The sequence below is a fragment of the Arachis hypogaea genome, chromosome 5 (genome assembly GCF_003086295.3).
Source record: "Arachis hypogaea cultivar Tifrunner chromosome 5, arahy.Tifrunner.gnm2.J5K5, whole genome shotgun sequence".
NCBI classification, from domain to species: Eukaryota; Viridiplantae; Streptophyta; class Magnoliopsida; order Fabales; family Fabaceae; genus Arachis; species Arachis hypogaea.
Window position 1 is genome coordinate 95,005,469 of NC_092040.1, and position 9,732 is coordinate 95,015,200.

Genomic DNA, 9,732 nt, shown 5'->3' on the forward strand with positions numbered 1-9,732 from the left:
AGAATCTAAGAGAACCGATATCACTTGGGAGGTGTTCTAAACCTTTTTTTTTTCGACAAATATTTTCTTGACAATGTTTTAAAAAAAATCGAATTTATGCACTTTAAAAGAAAAATATGACCATTGAAAAGTTTGTTGATAAGATTGAGGAGTTTTTCAAATTTTCTGTATTCTTTAAACATCATCCTTGATAGTTAGTGAAAAGTCACATATTTTAAGTTAGAATAAGGGCAGAGATTAAGGCAAAAGTAGCAATTTAAGAAATACAAAATTACAACATTTTAGTAAATAAATGTAAAAAAGCATAAAAGATATATTGAAATAGAGTTTGAGAGAGAATGACAATTTTTTTTAGAAGAAAGAGGGATACAGAAGCACACAAGAAAAATAATTTTATCCTTAAAAAATACCTTTTATTCTTTTTAGAATTCGCTTTTTTGTAAAGTTATTTTTTTTGTGTGTGTTTTTATATCTTCCTTTTTCTTAAAAAAGATTTGTCTTTTTCTGTTAAACTCAATTTTCAAATAATTTTTTTATATATTATTTTACATTTATTTATTAGAAGTTTTTAATATTTTATTTCTAAAGTTGTTACTTTTTACTTAATCTCCGACCTTAGTCCTAAGCTAAATTATTTGGCTTTCTGCTAACTATCAGAGTGGTGTCTAAGAACCATAGAGAATTTGAAAAGCTCTTTAAACTTATCTACATACTTTCTAATGGTCATATTTCCCTGTTTAAGTTGCATAATCTCATTCTCTTTTTCTTTTTCTTTTTCTTTTTTGACATTGTCAGAAAAATACTCATCGAAAAATGTAGTTTACAATATCTCCCAAATCATCTTAATCTCCTTAGATTTTAGTAAATTATTAGCACCTCTCTACTAATGTATCATCTTCTAACATAAAAGTAGCAAACTTCATTTTTTTGTGCATCTACACATTCTATGATATTAAACTTTTTCTTTTCTAACTTCTCAATCTAATGTTGAGTTAAAATTGGATCATATTCACATAAAAATGTGCTTTTTTCTTAAACTCCAAAAGTTTATGATAGCTGGAATTGGTTATAGACTTATAGTTGTCTTTTTTGCAAAGGTGTCACTACCTTTTTTATTATCTAATATATAAACGGTGTATGCTATAGTGTTTATATATATTTGTCTAACTTACTAAAATGAGATAAAATTTAATATTTAAATTAAAAAATATAAAAATAAATAATTTTTTAATATTTAAAACTTATCATAAAAGATAACTTCGACAATTTCGACACCAAAATAACAGACACCACAGAATTAGCCTATATGAACTCATTGTTAAACTCGATTGGAGCTCAAACAATGTCAGTCAAATCTTTGATAGTTGTCAAAATTTCTATATCAATTGACATATTTGGATTTTTTTTCCTTCTAATACCATATATATTGAAGTCCTAATGAGACCAGCGGAGTCTTGGGAAGAAGCCAATCCATCATCATTAGTAGAATAAGTGAATAACGGTGGAAAGATCTAGGATTTTTTTTTTCTGAAATAAAATTATTATTTTTTTAAACACTATTTTTAAACTTTAATTTTTTAAATATGATTTTTTTTAGAGTAAATTCGTCGCACCCACGGCGAACTCTATAAAAAATGATAGAGTTCGCCTTATTCTTGGCGAACTCCACTCAAAATTTTAAAAACTCACGTTTTTAATCTATATCATCGTCTCCAAAATAGTATATAGATCTTCAAACAGTATATAAGGAGTTAAGTCTCAAAGTAGTCCCTAAACTTACACTCGAGCCTCAAAGTAATCCCTGAAATTAATAATTACTCAAATTCGTCCCAAACTTGTACTTCAGGACTCATAATAGTCTCCAAACTTATACTCCGGGACTCATAATAGTCCCTCAAATATTTTCCATTCATCAGAATCTTAAAACGACGTCGTTTTGAACAAAAAAATTTAAAACCCCAATCCAAAAAAAAGAAAGAACGCATAGCGTACCCAGCCCCCAACCCTACGCCCACCCTCCGGTTCCCTTCCCTATCCTCAACCCCTTTTCCTCTCCCAACCTTTCCCTTTCCATTCTCCATCTCCAACCCGTCCCTTTTTTCTCCTCCAACCCTTCCCCTTTTCCTTTTTCTTTTGCTTTTCCAAATGCCCTTCTCCTTCCCCTTCCTCTTCTGCTCCCCCAACTTGAGATTCTTTTATTTCCCTTTCTCCTTTCTAATCTGATGCCTTCCCTTTTTTCAACCATACTTTCATATTCATAAGAGCTCTCCTCAACCTTCGCTGCCGCTGCCTTTCGCCGGCTTCCATTTCCCTGCTCCGCTGCTCGCCAGCTTCCATCTCCTCTCAGTCGCTCTCTTCTCCCTCTGATACGGTTCTTTCACTTAATCATGGTAATTTCCTTTTCTTTAATTTTTTTAGTAATTCAATCATTGTTCTTTAATATTTTGGGTGATTATTGCTGTTGATCCTATTTTAATATAACAACAATGATTAATTTTAGTTGTTTTTTATTCTGTAATTATCACTGATTTTTTTTATTGTTGCTATTTTTTGTGCTTGTTGCTGTTTAAGTTGATTGATGCATGCTATTTAAGTTGATTGAGCTTTTTTTATTAATGCTGATTTTTTTTGTGCTATTTTGTGGTATTGGTTTATATTTTTGTGACCTTTTAAAAAAGAAGAAGAAAAAGCAGAGTTGAAGAAGAAGAACAACAGAGTTGAAGAAGAAGAAGAGAATTGTTTTTTTTAATATAAAACGACGTGTATGCTTTTTTTTGTTCAAAACGGCGCTGCTTTCCTTTTTTTAGTTTTTTTTTGTTCAAAACGACATCGTTTTAAGGTTTCGAGGTTTTGATGAACGGAAAATATTTGAGGGACCTGGAGTACAAGTTCGGAGACTATTATGAGTCCCGAAGTATAAAATTGGGAACGAATTTGAGTAATTATTAACTTCAGGAATTACTTTGAGACTCGAGTGCAAGTTTAGGGACTATTTTAAGACTTAACTCGTATATAGGAGTACTCAAAAATGCACAGACAACAAGCATGTTCCTTCAACGATTTTTTTAATTATAAATAAAAAAAGCATATTTAACAATTTCATCCATTATCATCGTTTCCAAAAATATACAGCTATACCAGAATAAGCTATATTTAACCAGGATTTTTTTAATTATAAATTAAAAAATAATTATTTTCTAAAAATAAAATAGGACTTATTTCTGTGTACTTTTGTGTACTACTCTGAAGACGATGATAATAGTTACTGTTCATACTCCGGCCCAATAATAAAGGCCCAGGTCCAAAAGAAAGGCTTAGTCCAGAAGATTGAGCCTTACTACGCACCGACCTGGTGTCAAGAAGTCGGTGTTGACTACGATTTGTCTTAAAGAAGTCGGGCACGAGATTAGCTGGCAGATAAACACTCATTCAAATGAGTAACCGCCCCTAAAATCTCTCTAACCGCTTCATCAAGCCATATCTTAACCTCCCTAAGATAATGGGATGGTTAACACCCTAAAGATATGGCACTACTCCAACGGTGGTTATTGGCTCACCACTATAAATACACTGACACCCCTCAGGTATCTCTAAGTCCAATACTCTCTAGACCTGCTCACACTCTCGCTAACTTAGGCATCGGAGTGTCTTTGCAGGTACCACCCCTCTCCTCACGCAAACAAGTCGGACGGAGTCTCCCGAGTTGCAGATCCATTCGGAGCCCTCCTCCTTCATACATTTGGACCACCCAACGCCATCCATCTTATTTATCTCCGGTTACCACCGTAACATTGGCGCCGTTGCCGGGGACCCGAGAGATCATTCACCGATGGCGGATGGTGCACGAAATTGCAATCACACTTTTGCAACCCCGCACAACTAACCAGCAAGTGCACTGGGTCGTCCAAGTAATACCTTACGTGAGTAAGGGTCGATCCCACGGAGATTGTCGACTTGAAGCAAGCTATGGTTATCTTGTAAATCTTAGTCAGGATATCAATAATTATCAAGGTTAATTGTGAAAAGTAAAAGAACATGAAATAAGTACTTGTTTTGCAGTAATGGGGAACAGGTTGAGGTTTTCGAGATGCTCCATCTTCTGAATCTCTGCTTTCCTACTGTCTTCTTCTTCAAGCATGCAAGGCTCCTTCCATGGCAAGCTGTATGCAAGGGTTTTACCGTTGTCAGTGGCTACCTCCCATCCTCTCAATGGAAATGTTCAACGCACCCTGTCACGGCACGGCTATCCATCTGTCGGTTCTCAATCAGGCCGGAATAGAATCCAGTGATTCTTTTGCGTCTGTCACTAACGCCCCGCCTTCAGGAGTTTGAAGCTCGTCACAGTCATTCAATCATTGAATCCTACTCAGAATACCACAGACAAGGTTTAGACCTTCCGGATTCTCTTGAATGCCGCCATCAGTTCTAGCTTATACCACGAAGATTCTGATTAAAGAATCCAAGAGATATCTACTTAATCTAAGGTAGAACGGAGGTGGTTGTCAGGCACACGTTCATAGTTGAGAATGATGATGAATGTCACGGATCATCACATTCATCCGGTTTAAGAACAAGTAATATCTTAGAATGGAAGCAAGCATGATTGAATGAAAAACAGTAGTAATTGCATTAATCCATCAAGACACAGCAGAGCTCCTCACCCCCAACCATGGGGTTTAGAGACTCATGCCGTGGAAGGTACACAAAGAAACGTGTAAAGTGTCATGAGGTTTAGATACAATGTCAAAAGATCCTATTAATAGTAAACTAGTAACCTAGGGTATACAGAAATGAGTAAATGACGTAAAAATCCACTTCTGGGTCCACTTAGTGTGTGCTTGGGCTGAGCATTGAAGCTTTCATGTGTAGAGACTTTTTTTGGAGTTAAACGCCAGCTTTCATGCCAGTTTGGGCGTTTAACTCCAAGTTTTATGCCAGTTCCAGCGTTAAACGCTGGAAATTCTGAGGCTGATTTGCCACGCCAGTTTGGGCCATCAAATCTCGGGCAAAGTATGGACTATTATACATTGCTGGAAAGCCCAGGATGTCTACTTTCCAACGCCGTTGAGAGCGCGCCAATTGGGCTTCTGTAACTCCAGAAAATCCACTTCGAGTGCAGAGAGGTCAAAATCCAACAGCATCTGCAGTCCTTTTCAATCTCTGAATCAGATTTTTGCTCAGGACCCTCAATTTCAGCCAGAAAATACCTGAAATCACAAAAAAACACACAAACTCATAGTAAAGTCCAGAAAAGTGAATTTTAACTAAAAACTAATAAAAATATACTAAAAACTAACTAGATCATACTAAAAACATACTAAAAACAATGCCAAAAAGTGTATAAATTATCCGCTCATCACAACACCAAACTTAAATTGTTGCTTGTCCCCAAGCAACTGAAAATCAAAATAGGATAAAAAAGAAGAGAATATACTATAGACTCCAAAATATCAAGAAAACTTAGCTCCAATTAGATGAGCGGGACTAGTAGTTTTTTGCTTCCGAACAGTTTTGGCATCTCACTCTATCCTTTGAAGTTCAGAATAATTGGCATCTATAAGAACTCAGAACTCAGATAGTGTTATTGATTCTCCTAGTTGAGTATAATGATTCTTGAACATAGCTACTTTCTGAGTCTTGGCTGTGGCCCAAAGCACTCTGTCTTCCAGTATTACCACCGGATACATACATGCCACAGACACATAATTGGGTGAACCTTTTCAGATTGTGACTCAGTTTTGCTAGAGTCCCCAATTAGAGGTATCCAGGGTTCTTAAGCACACTCTTTTTGCCTTGGATCATAAATTTATTTCTTTCTTTTTCTTTTTCTCTTTCTTTTCTTTCTTTCTTTTTCGTTTTTTTTTTGATTCACTGCTTTTTCTTGCTTCAAGAATCAATTTGATGATTTTTCAGATCCTCAATAACAGTTCTCTTTTTCCTCATTCTTTCAAGAGCCAACAATTTTAACATTCTTAAAACAACAAATTCAAAAGACATATGCACTGTTTAAGCATTCATTCGGAAAACAAAAAGTATTGTCACTACATCAAACTAATTCAACTGGTTTCAGAGATAAATTCGAAATCCTGTACTTCTTGTTCTTTTGTGATTAAAGCATTTTTCATTTAAGAGAGGTGATGGATTCATAGGATATTTATAGCTTTAAGACATGAATTTTAAATTTTATTAATTATGAATTAAGAACAAGATTCAAAAATAGATATAAGATGAGACTAAAAACAAAAGAAAACAAAAAATTTTAAATAGGCTCCTAATGATAGAGGTTTTCACAGAGTTAGAACTCAACAACCTTGATTTTGAGAAGTGGATGCTCCCTCGAATTGAGAGGAGAATTTCTGGCGTTTCAGCTCTTGGAGTTCACGCCCCTGCTTCTCTTGTTCCTTCAGCAATTTGCAGAGCATGCAGTTCTGATTCTGCTGTTCTTCCTTAAGTTGCTCCATAGTCTCTTGCAACTTAGTGATAGATGCTTCTAGGCTGGCCCAGTAGCCAATTTCAGGAAATTCAGGGAGAAACTCCTGCGCCCTCCTTTTGATAGAGTTGTCTTGCATTTGTCCTTCCATTGACTTCTTGGTGATTGGGTGTTCAATGGGTATGAATTCATCTACTCCCATCTTTACCCCAGCCTCTTTACAGAGCAAGGAGATCAAGCTTAGGTAGGCCAGTTTGGCTTCAGTGGAATTCTTATTTGCAATTGTGTAGATCTCACAAGCAATCACATGATGGACCTCCACTTCTTTTCCAAGCATAATGCAATGAATCATCACTGCTCTCTTGATAGTGACCTCAGAACGGTTGCTAGTGGGCAGTATGGAACGCCCAATAAAGTCTAGCCAACCTCTTGCAATTGGTTTGAGGTCTCCCCTCTTGAGTTGGTTTGGGACACCCTTTGAATTGGTTATCCACTTAGTCCCAGGGAGGCATATGTCCTCTAGAACTTGATCCAACCCTTTATCTGCTCTCACTATTCTCCTATTAAAGGATTCAGGATCATCTTGCAGTTGAGGCAATTTAAAGATTTCTCTTATTTTGTCCAGATGGAAGTACATAACTTTCCCTCTGACCATGGTTCTGTAGGTATGGTAAGCAGTTCCAGTCATTCTCTGCTTATCTGTTAGCCACAGATTTGAGTAGAATTCCTGAACCATATTTCTTCCAACCTTTATCTCAGGATTGGTTAGAACTTCCCATCCTCTGTTTCAAATTTGCTCTTGGATCCTCGGATATTCATCTTCTTTCAGATCAAATTTAACTTCCGGGATCACTGACCTCAGACCCATTATTTTGTGATAATGGTCTTCATGTTCTTTGGTTAAGAACTTCTCTTGATTCCAGAGATTCTTTGGATTATTCTCTTTCTTTCCTCTTAAATTGGTTTGTTTTCCCTTAGGAGCCATGATCTTGATGAATCTTGGCTTAATGATCACGGAAAAGCACACCAAACTTAGAGGTTTGCTTGTCCTCAAGCAAAAGAAAGGAAAGAAGAGAGAGAGGAGAAGAGCAAATTCGAGTGGTGTGGGGGAATGAGGGGGCCGAACGTGTTTTTATAAGGGGGGAAGAAGATTTCGAAAAAAATTTTGAAAGGAGATTTGAGAAGATATGGTGAGAATTTGAGAGAAGGTGAGTTTTTGAATAAGAATTGGGATTGATTTGAGAGAGATTTGAAGAATGATTTTGATTTTTGAAGATTTGAAAGTGAATGATGAAAGGTTGAGATGTGTTTATGTAGAAAAGTATGGGTAAGAAAAGGAAAGTTTGAAAAAAATTTGATTGGAAAACAAAATCTTGGTCCCCCACCTTTCTGGCGTTAAACGCCCAGAATGGCATCCATTCTGGCGTTTAACGCCCATTTGTTGCCCATTGTGGGCGTTTAACGCCCAGCCAGGTGCCCTGGCTGGCGTTAAATGCCAGAATTCCCTTTATCACTGGGCGTTTTGCTAAACGCCCAGGATGCTGCACACCTGACGTTAAACGCCCAGAATGGTGCCCATTCTGGCGTTTAACGCCCAAAATGCCCCTTACTGGCGTTTTTTCGCCAGTAAGCTCTTTTTCTCTGCTTTTTGCGCTGAATCCTTCTGTAACTCTGTGAATTCCTTCATTTTTGATACTTGCCTTTGTAAAAACAAAACATGTAACCTGCTAATGACTGGGTTACCTCCCAGCAAGCGCTTCTTTACTGTCTTTAGCTGGACCTTTACTGAGAATCACTCAAGTCTCAGTTTTGAGCATTCCTGCTCAAAATTGCCTTCAAGATAATGCTTGATTCTCTGTCCATTAACAATGAACTTTTTGTCAGAATCACTATCCTGAAGCTCAACATATCCATATGTTGACACTCCTGTAATCACATACGGACCCCTCCACCGGGATTTAAGTTTTCCTGGAAACAATCTGAGCCTAGAGTTGAAGAGCAGAACTTTTTGTCCTGGCTCAAAGACTCTGGTTGACAACTTCTTGTCATGCCACTTCTTTGCCTTTTCCTTATAAATCTTTGCATTTTCAAAGGCATTGAGTCTGAACTCCTCTAGCTCATTTAGCTGGAGCAATCTTTTTTCACCAGCTAACTGAGCATCCATGTTTAGGAATCTGGTTGCCTAGTAGGCTTTATGTTCCAGTTCCACGGGCAGATGACAGGCCTTTCCATACACCAGTTGGTATGGAGAGGTTCCTATAGGAGTCTTGAATGCTGTTCTGTATGCCTACAGAGCATCATCCAAACTCTTTGCCCAATCCTTTCTTCGGGCTATCACAGTCCGTTCTAGGATTCTTTTTAGCTCTCTGTTAGAGACTTCAGCTTGCCCATTTGTCTGTGGATGATACGGAGTTGCCACTTTGTGGCTAATTCCATATCTGACCATAGCAGAGTATAGCTGTCTATTGCAGAAATGAGTGCCCCCGTCACTGATTAGTACTCTGAGAACACCAAACCTACTGAAGATGTGTTTCTGGAGGAATTTCAGCACGGTCTTGGTATCATTAGTGGGTGTAGCAATTGCTTCTACCCACTTATATACATAGTCCACTGCCACCAGAATGTAAGTGTTTGAGTATGATGGTGGGAATGGCCCCATGAAGTCAATTCCCCATACATCAAACAATTCTATCTCTAATATCCCTTGTTGAGGCATGGCATATCCGTGAGGCAAGTTACCAGCTCTTTGGCAACTGTCACAGTTACGCACAAACTCTCGGGAATCTTTATAGAGAGTAGGCCAGTAGAAGCCACATTGGAGGACTTTAGTGGCTGTTCGCTCACTTCCAAAATGTCCTCCATACTGTGATCCATGGCAATGCCATAGGATCCTTTGTGCTTCTTCTCTGGGTACACATCTGCGGATCATTCCGTTTGCACATCTCTTAAAGAGATATGGCTCATCCCATAGGTAGTACTTGGCATCTAAAATTAATTTCTTTCTTTGCACTCTGCTGTACTCCTGGGGTATGAACCTCACAGCTTTATAGTTTGCAATATCTGCAAACCATGGAGCTTCCTGAATGGCAAAGAGTTGCTCATCTGGGAAAGTCTCAGAAATCTCAGTAGAAGGGAGGGACGCCCCAGCTACTGGTTCTATTCGGGACAGATGATCAGCTACCTGGTTCTCTGTCCCTTTTCTGTCTCTTATTTCTATATCAAACTCTTGCAGAAGCAACACCCATCTTATTAGCCTGGGTTTTGAATCCTACTTTGTGAGTAAGTATTTAAGAGCAGCATGG